The 16407-nt window shown below is 42.9% G+C and overlaps 1 long non-coding RNA gene across 1 annotated transcript; it reads left to right on the top strand.

The window, feature by feature from the left end:
- Positions 1 to 257: 257 nt before the first annotated feature.
- Positions 258 to 16205, top strand: LOC141728861 (uncharacterized). The gene is made up of 3 exons (XR_012580111.1): positions 258 to 314; positions 13997 to 14162; positions 16080 to 16205. It is a non-coding gene; the product is annotated as an uncharacterized LOC141728861 (long non-coding RNA).
- Positions 16206 to 16407: the final 202 nt, after the last annotated feature.

Raw genomic sequence — 16407 nt, 5'->3', positions numbered from 1 at the left:
GCGACAATATTTCCCAGAATTTGCTTTCTACTTTATTGCATTTAGGTTATATAGCATCAATTTTTAGATTACTGTAATGTTGTATTAATTTAACAGATCTATATAAGTCAAAGATATTAGTGCAGTTATGGCACAATCAAAGTTGTAACATAATTTTACAAGTAATTCATGTGTTTGACAAGAGCTATTTCCCTAAAACCATGCTGACAAGAATTTCCTAAATTCCTGTCCTTTAAATCTTTTTAAGGTTGAATGATGAAAAATGATATTTACTGATTTCAGAAGGAAGAGAAGACATAAATTCACAGAAGGAGGTAAGTGGATGCTATTGGTACAGGAATGACTGCAAATGGCACTGATAGTTTAGAATAGAGAAATAGAGCAATACTTCTTTAGCAAACTGTGTTCTGGTTCTTTATGCTAACTGCAGGAAAGATTTATAGAAGGTGAAGGCACAGTGATGAGAATTTTTTATTTCAAGACTCCAAAGTAGATCAAAAAATCAGAGTCAAGCCATTATCCAAAACTGTTCATACAAGTGTTAAAGAAAAAAAGATCAGATTAGCAAACCTCAAGATTCTCATTTTTATCCTTCAAAGGCCGTGTTTGATAAGTAAAACAAATCTGCAATTGGGAATTAATGAACAAAATTTTATGTGCTGCATGCTGGGTCTAATAATGAAAGCATGGGTGGCTGGGCCTATACACATTTGTGGGGCTGTAAATATCAATGACAGGAAAGCAGATGGACTGAAAAGAGCAAGCTTTACTGTGGTGATTGCCACATTCCCAACCCATGCCCTAAGAAGCCCAGAGGTGTCACCTGCTCAGGCAGCCAGAATCTAGCAAGGTCACATCCACTGTTTTGCTCCTGAATATCCCTTTTTTCAACTTCCTTGTCTTCTTTTTTCTCTTTTCTGATCTGGTTGTTTATATCTTTAATGGAAGTCTGGTTCAGATGACTAAGCTTGAATCCTTTCCAATGTTATTCTAACTCTTTGGCCAAAAAGGCAAGTAAAAGAGGAACTTTAAACAACCTGATGATTGTATACATCTGTGTCTGATAAGGCTTTTCATGCATCTATCATTCTTCAGCAGAGTTGCACCAGAAACAGAGGCAGCATTTGTTATCTCTTGCTTTTATGTCACTCTCTCTAGTTTGTATTCAGGAAAGCCAGATCCCAACAGAATAAAAAAGCAAGATGCCTCCCAGCTCAGCTTTTTCTCCCCTTTCCACTCCCCCTTGCCTCCATACAAAGACAGATACATTCAGTACATTTATACTCTGGACCAGTTAACACTCAGGAAATGAACATGGATTGTTTTTATTGAGAGCTGTCTGACATGTTACCTGGGAGGTGGAAATACTTTTTCATAATGGTTTGGGTTGCAAGGGACCTTTGAAGATTGTCCAGTCCCACCTCCCCTGCTGTGGGTAGTGATATTTTTTCCTAGATCAGGCACCATCCAGCCTGGCCTTGAATACTCATGATGGGGCATCCACAGCCTCTCTAGGTAGCCTGTTCCAGTGAACACACTGTTCACTTACTGTGAAAAATCAGTTTCACTTAGAAGTCTATCAAGTTCTGGTTTTGTTCACAACAGACCTGTGTCATGTAGGACTTTCTGACCTCTAAATGACCCCAGTTACCCCTTCAGCTAACTACTGTGGAATACAGCTCTCTCAGATCCAGGTCATATTTTCTGTCTCACATGCACTAAGCTGGAGAATTTGGTAGGAGAAGTAAACATCTGTACAAAACAGTAAAAAGTAAAACCCCATGGAAATGTGACAAAGTTCCTTTCTGAGTGGGATTTTTCTGATGGGGCTCTGGTTGTGTAACATGACAGTCAAGGAAGAGGTGCCTGTCTAAAGGCTTCATGCTCCTCCTCTGATCAATCAGCAAGGCTTAGTGTGATCTGCTAGTGTCATGGTTTGAGCCTGGCACAGAGCCAGTGCCCCCCATGAAAATGCCTCACCCTGGTGTCTGCTGTGAGATGTGACCAGGAATAAGCAAAACAGGCTCCAACTTAAACATAAAAAACACTTTATTACCTAAACTACAGGAAAATAGGGAAAGACTATAAGGAAAAGGAAAAAAAAATTGAAAACCTTACAAAAACCACTTTCCCCCCTCCCCACTACCTGACTTTCCCAATCCGATACATTCTCCCAAATCATCAACTGCCCAGCCTTGGCCCCACATTTTAGTATACTCAAACTGCAGTTCATGAAGAGGAAAGGAGTCCTTCTTGTTCCATAGGCTTCCCCTGGAAACACACTGAAACCTCGTGTGCTTCCCTGTCACTTCGGCACCGCCCGGAAAAAGTCCTTTTGCCGCTTGTGACATCTTCCTTCCATGCCCAGTGCTCTCACCACTGACGCATGGCCAGAGCTGCTTTTAGGGTTGTCTTTCAAGGATGCCTTGTCTCACTCCAAAAAGGCACAGTCTCTGCTTTGGGACATCTGTCCCCCCCATATTTTTCCAACCCCCTGGGGCCGGGGGGTCCTCACGAAGAACCCTCCTGGTTCTGAGCCACTGCTTCCCCCTAAGTGCAGTCTGTGTCACAGGAACAACTGAGTCCATGGCCACAAGAAAAGTCCAGCCAAAAGGCCACTCCAAATCATCTCTCCCCATCCAATCATCTCCACGTTCTTCGGGCCAGGTCCTTGTCTCATCTCATCTCTTATCTCCCTTCTTATTCAGCTTCGAGGAGGACTAGCATTTTTGCAAGGCCCCAATCATGAAAGAAAGGGTTAAAAGTTTTCAGTCTCTGTCTGTCCCGGGAATGCTGGTACTCCCACAGGTGCTGCTGCTCCGCCAGCCAGGCTGCACTCTTCCCTCCCCTTTCTCCTCCCGGGCTGGCTGCTATCACATTCAGACGCCGGCTCTCCTCTCTCTCCCTCCGGGGGGGGGGATGACTGCCCGATGTCTCTTGGGGCTCCGCCACCCTTCCATCCTTGAGAGCTTTCTCACCCCCATCTCTGTCCAGGCCCCGGGCCTACCGCATGGCTGCCCCTCCCCCGCCCAGCAGCAAGGCTGGACAGGGGAGGGTGATCTGACCTCTTCGAAGCGACGTCCCAAGAGAGAGTGCCAAGGGCAGTGCCCTACTTTTTAACCCCTGTGTATTCTCGGAGGTGTGTCCAAACCCCACTGGCTACACCAGGTGCCAGTCTCAAACCCAAAACCTTCATTGGTTTGACCACAGCTTCCCAGAATTCCCACTCCTTCCTGGTCAAACCACCACAGCTAGGAAGGGCTTTCCTTCTCCACTCCAGTTTGGTCTCATCCCTCTCCAAAAAAGAACAGCAGAGACCACCACTCTAAGAACCAGCTGTTGGAATCAATAAGGATCATCACACAGCTCCCTCATGGGCATCATTATGGTTCACTGCTGTCATTACTTGAAAATACAGCAAAAATCTCATTCTCAATCCTCTTGTACTGCCAGGTAATTTTCTTTCTCTTTGAGTGTTCTCTAATGCAAAGCATTCAAACCACAATTGCCTGCCAACCTTGAAGGCGCCTGAGTCTGGAGACAAACAGTGAAAGTGCTTCTGGGCACATCCACCTTGTACAGTAGCACATGGAACGTAGGCCACACTTCATTTCACAGTCTATGGCCACAGCAAGCCCAGCAGTGCTGAGGAGGTCAGCATGGCTTGGGCATAGTGCAGGTTCAAACTAATGTCCCTTAATAATGTCCCCTAATAATTCACATCTGTAGTGATATCTGGCTGTACTCAAATGAGTAACCTGCCTTCAGATCCTAGATCCCACAGGTGCTCATCCTAGAGGTCCTTTGTAACAATTCAGAATAATAGGCAGTTGAAGAACTATTTTACCAGACTTCAGAGAAACATGTCAAAAAGAGTTGCAGTTTAACTTGACACAATATCAGTTTGTTGAAGAAGATCCAGAATATATTACATGTCTTCACATTTCTGCTAGAGAGATTTAGAAGCTCTTTAAAGGACATCAGAAATCCACTAGGGCCAAATAACCTTGCATCTGCTCTGTGCAGGGCATGAAAATAGGCAGTATGTGGAAACTAACTCACAAGTTCAGGTTCTTGGTAAAGCTCATCTTTTAAATTTAATTGGTGCCCTAGGGTAACATGAAGGGCCAGAGTCAACTCTGAGGACTGAAGTAACCAGCTTTTGGAGTTGACCTCCCTAACAATGTGTGAAACCACTGCTGTGATTTCAAAGTCTCATTAAGAATTAAATATAGGGCAAGCCAGAAGTGATTTTGCAGTAAATAAAAATGTTCATCCATTTAAATAATCAGACTGTAGTCTCATTACAGCTGCATTGAATGCATGAAGCATTATTTGTAGAGAAGACTTCTTAATCATCCACTTCAGTCAAATTTATAGGGAAACCAGCTTTAGTGAGTTAATTTCAAAGAATAACATGTTTGGTTTTGGATTATTCTTTCACAGCTGAAAAGAAAATCAAAGTGTTTTGAAAATTACTCTGAAAGAACAGAAAATTATAAGCAACATTGAGTGAATGACTAGTAACTGCCCATTTGCAAAATAGAGGGAAACAAGATTTGCAAAACATAGCCTGCCTCTAAATATGAGAAACTGTTGTATAGATACAGCCCTCTGCCCCTCCTATCCCATAGGAATCAGACACTGAAAACTTTAGGGAACAAACCCTCAGACTTTCCGACCTTCCACATGGAGCATTTTACTCAAAGAGCCCTTTACCCATGAGACAGTGTTGACATTGCTAATGAGAGATGGCAAATATCCTTTTAACTGTCTCTGTGATCTTCTGTATTGCTGTAAACAATATACCTAATAATAGAGAAAATTAAGTGTTTGATGCTCTTACTGATGTGGGGGAGGGGTTTGGGTGACTTATGTAGCATGTTAGATATTTTGACATTAATGTGTATAGATCTGTATTCTTAAAAAGGATCTTTTTATTTTATAAACAGTGCAGACTAGGGAGTGCCCTCCAAAACAAAATGGTATTGTTCTTCTGGCCACAGGCTCATCTGGGAGTTCATGAAATGGGTGGTGGCCTATGCCTGATGCCTGTTGCCTTTCCTTCATGCCACACCATGAAGAGCCTGGCTTCATGCTCTTCATGCTTCATGCTCGTGCTTCAAATGACTTCTTGTTAGGTAATGGGGACTGTCTGGAGGCTGGGCAAGCCCCTGTCCCTCAGACTCCCCTCTCAGGGTAAGTGCTCCAGCACGCAGCTGGCACCATGGCCCTGCACTGAATGGGATCTGGTTGATGGATATTTTTCTTGAACTGATTGGGACAAACAGACCAGCACAGTGCTTGAAGTGAGGTCCAACAGCTTCTACACAGAGACAGGTAATGCCTTCCTGGAGTCCTTTCCAATATGAATTTTTACATGAGCTAATGAAATGATTGGCTAGTAGGTCCTAAAGGTATAAGATAACAAGGCTGCAGGAGGTAAATAGGCTTCATGTGAGTGTAGGTGGGCTGTGTGGTGTGATTGGGTGGGTGCAGATGAAAAGATGAGGGATGTTAAAGGAGAGAAGCTGTTGTTGAGGTAAGGGAGAAGTCAAAATAAAAAATGGTAGAACAGCTCACCTCCAGAAATTCAGTTACATGGTCCAAGGTTTTACTAGAAATCATGGAAATCTACAAATGGAGATGATGAAGGGATTAACTTTGGGAGAAAATTCCTGAAACAGAACCTGGTGGTTTTAGGGTACAAGACAGTGTTAGAACTTGCGATCTCTTTTCTATCATTGTTGCTTAATTACTCATTAAAACATTGAGAAGAAGAAATGGATGCAAGAATGCCTGTAGCTTTCTTTGTTTCTAGAAAAGACGCATTCTGTAGCGTGGCAGTACATAGCAAAAGATTTTCTTCTCTTGGCTCAGAAGGGAACATGAAATTGCAAAGAGGAGAGCAACAAATGAAGCTCTTCTGCTCCTCTGAGCTGGAGATCAAGCTTGTCACATCAGACTGCATCCTAAGACTCAGGATATTTGTGTTTTCCTAAAGCTCCAGTTTCTAGAACTGAGAAGGGAGCCCTTATGGTTTTAGTGAGTGCCTAGAAAAAATAGGGGACATTTCAAGTTTTAGGGTCTAGAGAGCAAATACTGCCAAACCCTCTGTTTCATAGTTTTCTCTTTTTCATTCCTTGCTCCTGGAGTAGTTGGTCAAACTGGCCACCATAACTATGTTTCTACCTCCTGGGACACTAATGATGGAATACACAGTTCAGACAAACCTGTGGTGAACATGAGACACGTCTCCTGGTTTTAAGCTTTCTTTTTACCTGGTGACAGTGAGGAGCTGTGGTCACACTTTTGTGCATTATTCTTCTAGGGATTTCTCCCTGAGGAGAGAAGATGAGGAACATGACATGTCCCAGGTCTGATGGGTCGTTAGTGCAGCAACCTCCATGTACTGATTTCAATGATGAATGTGTTTGACCTGAGTCATACAAAATCTGCTTTAAAAATTCATATTTCCTTTTTCCTCCTACTCCCAGAGGCTCAGTGTACTCTTTGAAAAATGACTCGCTTCTCTCCAAGACCACTTGATATTCAAACAGCTGAACTACGGCTTTTAACCAATGGTTTATTGAAAGATTACCCCCTGGCCTTGCTAACTCTTTTGGGCAAACACCTTTTCTGCCTTGCCTTGCAGATGCATTTATGAGTCCCATCAAAGAGTCTAAGCAAATGGTTTCAAGATGAGTCTTGTCAAGCAGCAGAGGTGAACTTTAGGTTGACATCAAAGACAGGCCAGAAGTGTGTCAGGCCAGTCAGGCCAAAGCCCTGGTGCACAGGGTGACATGTCCTGGGCTAACCCAAGCATGGTGGAGCTGTGTGTGCAGCAAAACCACCCAGCTGAAGGAAAGGCATTTGGATACAGCACAGCTGATGATGCTGGAGGGGGTGGGTACTTGGGCTCCTTTGGGTTATATTGTTGTTTTAAATAGATGATTTGGCAATTTTTATATTCTAAACAATGACAGCTGGAGACAAAAAACTGCTGTGAGTATGTCTGAGAGCTAGTGTGAAAAAGCTGTGATCACACAAAGAAAATTTTATGCCTTGTTATTCCCTAGAACAGTTAGGAGTGGACAAAGTTTATGTTGATCACAAATATTCATAGATTTTGCTGTCTTTCCTGTAATACCACTATCTACATTTGCTTCTGGAAAATATTCAAGATGCATGGCAGGGATGTTAAATTTTAACTAAGCTCTTTCTTTCATGATATAGGTGTTCTCTTTCTCATTTATGTCTTGAGTAAGTGTTGATAAATGTTCACATTTGCAGTAAAATTCAGAGGCAAAGACAGTTTCATCTTGGCTTTGCAGTGACCATATCTGAGCAGAGACTATTAATATTGATCATCACAATCTAATTCAAAGCAGAGAGCAAAACGCAGGGATGTTAAAGCCTTGGGCAATTGTCATAATTTACTGTTAAGGAGAAAACTTTATGGTTAGCTGCCTGGATTAAAAATCCCTAAGAGTTTTCCACAGGAAAGTTTTATTAAAGGCATGCAGTATAGTTAAATGTAGTTATACAACACTCCCTCCTCACATATATAGTTACACGTACATCTATGTATGTGTAAAATCAAATTTCCTTGCTCCTGTTAAATGACATTTTACATAATTTGAAAAAGAATTTAAAATACCATATAATTCTTTGTATCACTTATGTTGTATTTTTATAATATCTTCTGTTTCCTTCAGCTCAACCAAATTCCTTCTCCTCCAAAAAAATCCCCCAAACCAAATCCAGAAGGACCAGTCAGCTCCATTCCTGTCAACATGTCTGCATAGAAACATTTATCCAATCACAGTCAGCTTTGCACCATGGCATTATTTAACGCAGCGTGAGAAAAGCAGTTTGATGGCCTCACACACCAGCTTGGTGCTGTGAGCTGGGCTGAGGCTTGCCTTGCTGCCGGGGTGTCTCTGTTTGTGAGACAGGGCCTGTCCCGGGAGAGGGGGCACAGCTTTCCCTGCTGCCACGTCCTGGAGCATGGCAGTGCTCAGCCTAGACTCTGGTGTGCTGATGAGTTTTGTCAGGGCTATGCAAGCTGGAGCTGACAGCAGCCCAGAGAGCCTGAGCCCTGTAAATGTGTGGGAGAGGGGCACAGTGCAGTTCTTTGCTCACCGAGTCTCCTGCAGGCCTTTGCTCATAGCTGGGGCATGCACAGGACCCCTGTTTGTGAGGATCAGGGATCTGTTTATGCATCATTGGGTGCCTGGTGAGGTGGAATGAGAGGTGTCTGCAGTTCAGGCAGGGGTGCCCAGGTTAAAGAGCAGCTTGGTGAGGAGCACAGCCTTGGGGCTGCAGTGGGGCAGTGGACGTGGCTGGAGAGGAGCTGCAGCAAGCTCTGTGCCACAGTGGGCATGTCCAGCTGGCTGTCCTCTGGGAATACACACTTCACTTACTGGTGTGTGTCCACACCACTTTGGGCAAGTGTAGATGGTGGCAAAGTTACACTCTTTAACTTGTTACAGGCTGGCAGAGTTACATTGTACCCACATTTACAGGATGGGTCAGCCTGCATGCAGAGAAACCCTAAAAACCAGGCCTCACATATCCTCCTTTTCATAGATGCTAAATATCCATAGTTTGCAGACTGCAACTTGGGCAAATGTATTTTCAACAAAGTCTGTATCTATTTAAGCACAGAGAGGAGTTTTCCTTTGAATGATAGATTTTGAACACATATCACCCTTGCCAGGCTGGTTTTTCTTATCTTCACTTTGTGTCTGAATTTTTTTTTCTCTACAAAGCCATGGAAAATTGCAGCATGGAGATAGCAATTTAGTTGGATAAATTTTAGTTTTTCTGTATGTAGCAGTGCCACCAGGTTAGATTTAGGATCCTAGGATCTGGAATCTCAAGTTTTATTCTCAGCCATGCAATTGACTTGTGCTCTAACTTAAGGCAGGTTGGTTTTGCCTTAATTTTTTTTTTTTTTGTTTTTCAAAACAAATCCTGTTTCATCAACAGGAACAGGATACAACTTCACAGAACTTCATTAGCGTTTGTGAAACATTTCAAGGTTTTTGGATGAAGGCAGCAGAAATTCCATATGACAATCCTGATGTCTGATGGCCAGCTCAGGGACTGCCGACGTTCTGTGTGCAGAGCAGGGACTCAGGCCATGGTATCCACCTGATAAATGGTCTGCCAATGTTCTGTGTGCAGAGCAGGCACTCAGGCCGTGGTATCCACCTGATAAATGGTCTGCCAACATTCTGTGTGCAGAGCAGGCACTCAGGCCATGGTATCCACCTGATAAATGGTTTGCTTGGTTCCCTTCTCTCCCTACCTCAGCCACCTGCATCAACCTCCAGTTTCCTCTCTTGTGCTGATCATGTTAAAGCACTAGCTGTATTGATTTTAGAGCAAATATAATTGATTTTAGAGTAAATCTCCTAGATATAGCAGGAGAGATTCAGAGTCCATTTAAATGGCTAGGGACCCCTGATATGCTTCATTAGATCCAGGGCAACCAGGGGCAACATCTGCAGCATAGTAATAACCAGATCAAAGCTCCTGCTATGTTAACACATCAGACCACATTGAAAAGGGAATGCAGATGGACCTGATCCCATCCATTCATCAGCTTCTTTATAGCTTAGTAATATGGGTGTATTTGTTTTCTCGTTACAAGCATGGGTGATATGGCTGATAGTTGTGTTGGGTGATATGATAGCCGTGTTTGTGTCACATTCTTGAATCTTAGATCCAAGCAAAATACCCAATAGTTCTAATGAGAACAGAATTCAAATTCCATTTGGAGAAATAAAATACTCTGGATTGCAAGGCTAGAATGTTCTTAGTAAAGGAATTTCCTGTAGTAAAAACAAACCAAACCAAAAATTCCCCAGCAAAAACAGTCTTGGTGAAGTGGCACAAAAAATTAAACTATCTGGGTTTGTTATCAAGGAATGCAGATGTCTGGGTTTGGGTTTTTTTTTTGTTGTTGTTTTTTTTTTTTTTTTTTTTTTCTCATGCAGATAGCCCATAACAAAGCCCAGCTATACATTGCTGGAATAACAGTGTCTACACCAGCCTCTCTGGAGAAACTTGTAAACAGACGAGAGTCACTGGGAAGTTTGGAAAAATCTACTATGACATTCAGCTCTTGTGGACCATAGTGTGACTCTGAATATGATACACCTCTGTGGTGCAGCCATTCATCAGTGAAGCTGAAACAGTCTCATTGCTTTAGCAAAAAAAGAGAAAGGGGGCAGGAAACATATTTCCTTGAAATTTTAACATGTTCCTGTTCATTTCTGCAGGAGCACCACAATGGTAAGAGCTTTAGAAATGCAGGTACTTCACAGATGATCTACTTGTGCACCACAGACTTTCTAATATGGCTATTGGCATACAAATTTGTGTTTCTCAGAGCTGTTGGTAACTGCAAAGAGTGGATGTGAACTGAGTTGTTTCAAAAAGGATTTTTAGATTAGGTTCTGTTTATACCTCTGGAGTTCAGAGCTGATTCTGACCTTTGAGGTTTCTTTATTCCTCTTAGCATTGTTCTGCATTGTTTTGACTTTCTGTACTCCAAATATATTTCAACAAGCTGTTTCATCTGGGTGCTCCTAACAACTGGCCCTGTGAGCCCCTCATGTCTCTTGACCCATACCTGGGAGCTGAGAGCACTGTGAGGGCTGTCTGAGCATGGCAGTGGCTCTTGGTGCCAGCTGTGCTGCGCAGCACTGGACATAGAGAGCAGGACCACGCTTGACCAAGGTCTCCCTGTTGTGCCATGTGCATGACCAGCCATACAGATGCAGTTTCACAGTGTCAGTGCTGCAGCAAGCTCAGTGGAACAATGCTGCCTACACCAGGTTGTGGTGCAGTTCCTATCCACCTCGGATCCTTGGTAATCAAAAAAAGAGATGGAGATCTTGGAGGCATCTAATGACTGTCCCACCTGAGAGTCAGTCTGCCTTATGGCTTCCTTGCATGGCAGCAAGGCAGAAAATGGTGCATTCACAGTGATCCCAGCTGAGGAGGGTGTCCTACAGGTTACTCTTGCAGCAGCCAGTGTTCAGAGCAGCTCCTGGTCTTAAGGGCTAAGTGCCTGTCAAATCAACTCAAAGCTTGGCAAGGCTCAGAGATCTGATCCACCTTAGGCCTTAGGACTCAGGCTTCACAGTGAACTTGTCTTTGGGTTTGCCACTTGCTGGCAGGAGGCTAAAATTAGCATCCTTTCCCAGCAGATGGTCAACAGAAGTGTTTTGGCTGCAGACATGCCAATTGGGTCATCACTAGTGGAGCAAATCTTCTGATGAGACTCTTAAATCACCTGTCCCAGAGCAATTTGACTCGAACAGGAGCTAACCGAAGCCCAGCCTGTAATTAGTTAGACTCACTCAATTCCTAGAAAACCACAGGAGCCATTAGTCCTTATTTCCCCAGCAGGTGGGGAAATAGCCTTGGCTGGCAGAGCAGCATGAGGGCCCTGTGTGCAGGGCAGAGCCTCCAGCCCAGCTGGCAATCCCCAGCTTACCCCAAGCAGCACATGGGTGCAGGCCCACAAAGAGGAACTGGTAAAAGTCTAAAATGAATAATTCAGCACTCCTTTGATTTGTTTTAACTACTGCAGAATGTGTGTCCTGCCACATTACTTCAACCTTGGAATGAAGTACAAATAGATGTGATTCAGACTCTAAATATTTAAAGCCAGAATCTAATCTTAGATACGTTGTGTGTGCTGTCATCTCAAAAATCCTCTAAAGAGAGACAATGATGGACAGCACAGATTGAAATTAAATTCAAGTTCTGTATTAAAAAACTTGCCCTGCTAGTTGACATGAATGATTAACCACAAAGAAACTTATGTCTGTCAGTGACAGCAGTGCTCAAGTGTTCTTTGTCATCACTGTCTTTGTTAACTTTAGAAAAGAATAGTCCAAAGCCACCTTACAGGGGAAAGACGTCACCTCCCCTTTCTCCCTATTTTCTTAAAGAGATGCAGCTAAACTATTAACTTTTTCCAGTTAAATGCCAAACAAAACATTTCCAATCTTCCTTTCACTGAAAAGAAAGATAAAATCACAACCTTAACTTAAATCAAAAGCTCTAATAGTCCTTGGGCAGTTACAGGCTCTTACTATAGCTAGGCAGGTCAAAGCAATCAGCATATGAATCTTCACACACAGCCAGCAAACCCAGAACTTGACACAGCTCTCTACCGAATATTATTCTAAGAGGAGTAAGCACACCAGGGCATGACCCTATTAAATACCAAACCTGTAGCTCCAAAATTGCACAAAACCTGGATGGATGATCTCATCTCCAGCAGTATTGTGCCAGAATACAAATAGAGGATTGTCACTGCTTCAAGAGCACAAGGAAACAAAATAAGGCCATGTTAAAATAAAAGGTGGAATATGCATTGACAGCTGAGCAGAAGAACCTGCTGCTGATGAAAATTATGGCAGTCTTTCTGTTCCTTTTGCTGGACATTAAGGCCTCATTATGGGACTTTTGGATATCATAACCATATAGCAGCCTCCCAAGATAAACTTTAGTCCAATAAAAGGAGCAATGAGGCTAAACACCCATATCAAGCAAGCGAGCTGTAGAAATCTAGCCTTGTCTAAAGGTAAAATGATGTTAATATCTAAGTCACTTTCTCGTTTAGGGCTAGCATAGTGCAGCCACCAGGCCAGGATAGAGAGCTGCAGAATTTAGGTGGAGTTCAGACCAACTAAGAAGCATCATTCATACATCAGATGTGAATGCATGCACATCAGAAGTGAATAGTAATGTATGTGTAGGGTACATTTTTAACAAGTGTCTTTTACCTTAGACAGATGGAGATGTTTGATGTTTCAGGAAGGTTGTCTGCTCTAGCACAAAAAATCCACTTCTATAATTTTCCAGTGAGCTGAGCCTGGGAGGGTCTGAATGCCCATGGGGCGCTTTGGGGATGAAAAGTGCATAATTAATCCAGGCAGTGATTGTTTCCTTCCTTGGGCTTTCAGAGGAATGTAGCATTGTGGTTCAGAAAGTGCCAGTGAAACACAAGGTGAAAACTCACACGAAGAAGGATCATATCAAGGAAGATGAGGAAAGCAGCCAGACCCACGATAATAGTATTTCAAATAACATCCTGGAGGCAATTTTACAATTGTGAGCATTGCCACGGACCTAGATGTAGCTGCAGGAAACATGGATTTGGGTTTGTTTTAAATCCCATGGATTGGCATCCAGGCTCTGCAACTAGCAAGTATGATCTCTTACTGAATAGGAGCATAGCCACAGGAGAGAAAAGATTAAGGGTATCAAAGGGATACATTTTTTCATTTCACTCCTTTCTTATTACAGTAGATTAAAAGAAAAAAGTGAGTTTTGTTCAACATTCAATTTTGAGGACAATTAAATAAGCCAAAAACATTGTTCAGAATTAGAGCACTGAATAAAGGATTTCAAAAACTCAGTGTGGGGTTCATGGTGGGATTTTTATTTCCTTTTAAGATGAGCCATATACATCTGTATGAGATCTATTGTCCTCTGTCCCACTGAAGAAATAGTTTCTTTCTGAAGCATCCAATCTGTTAAGACACATAGGTTCTTTAAAAGCTTAAAAAAAGAAGGAAAGCACTCAAACTCTCTTCTGGTTCAGATGGCAATTATCTGAGAAGCAGCAGAGAAACAGGAATACATGGGCAAATGAAATAGCTTTTGATAGCCTGGCTATGAATGACAGTAGGATTTGTCCTCTTTGGTAATGGCATGCAGCAGCAAGCAGTGTGCACCAGCAAGACAGAAGTCAGCCCTGACTGTCTGGTACAGCAGCAGTGATCTTTCACAGCATAGATGGTTATTACAAGCCTGCACAGGGGAAACCACTTTATTCTCTAATGGATGGAGAAATGTTCCTTGATACTGAGGCAAAAGGGGACACCATTTAAAGAAAACAAAACCTTTGAAAACTTCCTTGTATCTGTGGGTCTGGAAAGTCTCTTTTCCTTCTGTTCTGCAGGAACTGTCAAACACCAAGAATTCCACCATCACTTTTGGGCCCCATCAAGACAAAGGCTAACAAAAGAGGGAGGCTAAAAGACCAACTCTAGTTTACAATTCCAGCTTTCAAACTCATCATTCATCAACTGAAGGAGGGTTTTTCAAAATAAAAAACCACAGATCAGGTATGTAGAGTCTGAGAAAAATAAAAAAATCACTGATCATTATAGCTTGTGCGCTGCTATCATTCATTCTCCAAGGAATTCTGTGCTCCAGGCAGATCTGGCAAAACAGACAACTAAGAGAGGAGCTTTGTGTGATGGAGAACCTGGAATGCTTCAGGCACAGAGTTTGACTGCATTGAGTGGAATGAGGGATGAAAGCAAGTCACAAGGGCAACAGTGCTTACATTTCCATTGCATCAACTCTGGTGACTGGAAGTGCCAAATTTCAGCTCCTCGGAGTGTAAGGCAGAATAACACAGGACTCAAGTCAATGGTTGGTAGAAAAATGGCAGGTAGACATCCTCCTTTAAACCTCTGAAGCTAACTGTCTCAATGCTCTGAATGGTATCTCTAGACAGAGATAAAAAAGACAAAAAAACCCCCAAACAATTTCCCCATAAGTTTTTTTCTAAGAGAAGACAACAGACTTGGGAAAAGTCTTAAGCAATCTTTGCTCAAGATCAAATTTTTTAGAAAGGAACTCCCCAGGGAACTGATACACCTTATGCTGATGTGCATATGGGAACTCTAACTGGAACAATTATCAGGATAAATAGAGGTTTTGGAATCCTAGGAAGCATATCAAAGAGGGATTTCCCTATCAGATTTTGAGATTGGTTTTTTTTTAGGCCATGCAGGTACATATCATCAAGAGCTGAAAATGGTTGTGTTACTAATAAAGCTGGAGAACCTGGAATGGTAAAGTACTGGCCACAAAAACTCATCAGTGCTGCTAAGTCCAGGACAGCTGAATTTCAACCTCAGAGCCATTTTAAGTCTTTATGCAGCTTGCTAAAAATCCTCCTGTGTTACGACAGTTTGTGAATTTGTGAATTCCAGTTTGAATTTCTGAATTCCCTGTAAGGTTTTGTTTATAGTGATGGCTCTGTTTATTTTCAAAAGGTTACCAGAAAGGCCAGCTTCAGAGAGTGCATGTAAATACAGCTCAAACTCAGCAGGCTGAGAAATGTGTCCAACACAGGAGGGTGCAGAAGGGGAAGGATCAAGCAGGGTGTAACAGACTGATCAGAGAAGTCATCTTCAGGAGACATTATGAATGACTCACATTTGTGAACTAGCCAAGGCCCTCTTGACCCATAACCACTTGCTTATAAATCTGTAGCATGCAGAGAGCAGCAAAAAGATCAAGTAAGGTGTCAGAGGGAAACCTGGCACTAAGGAATAGAGAGTGAATTCTTGGCCAGAGACAAAAAAATACCCCATTCCTGTTCAGCTGGGTGAGTTACTACATATCAAACAAGCAGGAGCAGGGACCTTGTCCTATCATAAAAGATCTCTATTTGAATGTTTGCTGTAAGGAGGCAAGCAAATCCTGGGAGAGACCGCTGTCAGCAATGGGACTCAGACCTGCTGGTGGTGCCTGTACCAGCCTCCAAGCTTGGTCTGGGAGATGTCCAAGCAAAGGAACTTCACTCACAGCTGTTGCTGTGGAGTAAAGTGATTTCTGTTTGGCAGCCAGAAGGTTCTTCACTTTAAGAAGTGCCACTTAGAGGAGCTGCAGAAGGGGTGAAAAGGAGGGAGACCCCCAGTGAGCTTTTTTCTTTTATCTTGTAGATGAACCAGGTGTCAGGAGCAGCGGAAACCAAATGAGGAGCAGGAAGGTTTTAAGAATCAGATTGCTAAAATGTAATCAAAACTGAACTAGGCCTGGACAAAACAGAGCACCAGAGTGGAAAAACAAGCACTGGAGGAACTTAGCCAAAAGGGGAAATGATAAAATAAACGAGCTCAGTTCTTCAATTCAAATTCCAACTTTGTGCTTTCGGGACAGGGGCCTTGAAGAAATTGAAGAGCTGGCATCAAGTTTCTTTGTAGCTGCAGCTGCTCACAGTAATCTGCCTCTGTGTTCCCTGGCAGGCAGCACAGCAGCACTGATAGCCTACAAATTTCCCAGGATGTGAGAAAGGGGCACCAAGAATGACGAATGGATCCAAGATGAACTGGCACATGCCAGCAGACAGACACGCCAGTTGCCTCACAGGTAGGATCCAGCCAGAGCCCTGCTGTGTCCCACAGCTGCAGCCTGCAACTGCTCTGTGTCAAGTCACTGCTGATGGGGGACATTTAATGTTCCCTCTGAAAGCCCTGCTTGCTCAAGCAGGCCTTTCTGGTCTCTCTGGAGAGATGCTGCTGAGACTGTATTTTAATTGGCTTTCAGGTCCCAAGATACATCAGGCAAGAAGAC

Source organism: Zonotrichia albicollis, chromosome 4, assembly GCF_047830755.1.
Source record: "Zonotrichia albicollis isolate bZonAlb1 chromosome 4, bZonAlb1.hap1, whole genome shotgun sequence".
In the NCBI taxonomy this organism is placed as follows: Eukaryota; Metazoa; Chordata; class Aves; order Passeriformes; family Passerellidae; genus Zonotrichia; species Zonotrichia albicollis.
Note: the sequence above shows the minus strand (reverse complement) of the source record. Positions and strands in the feature narration are given on the sequence as shown.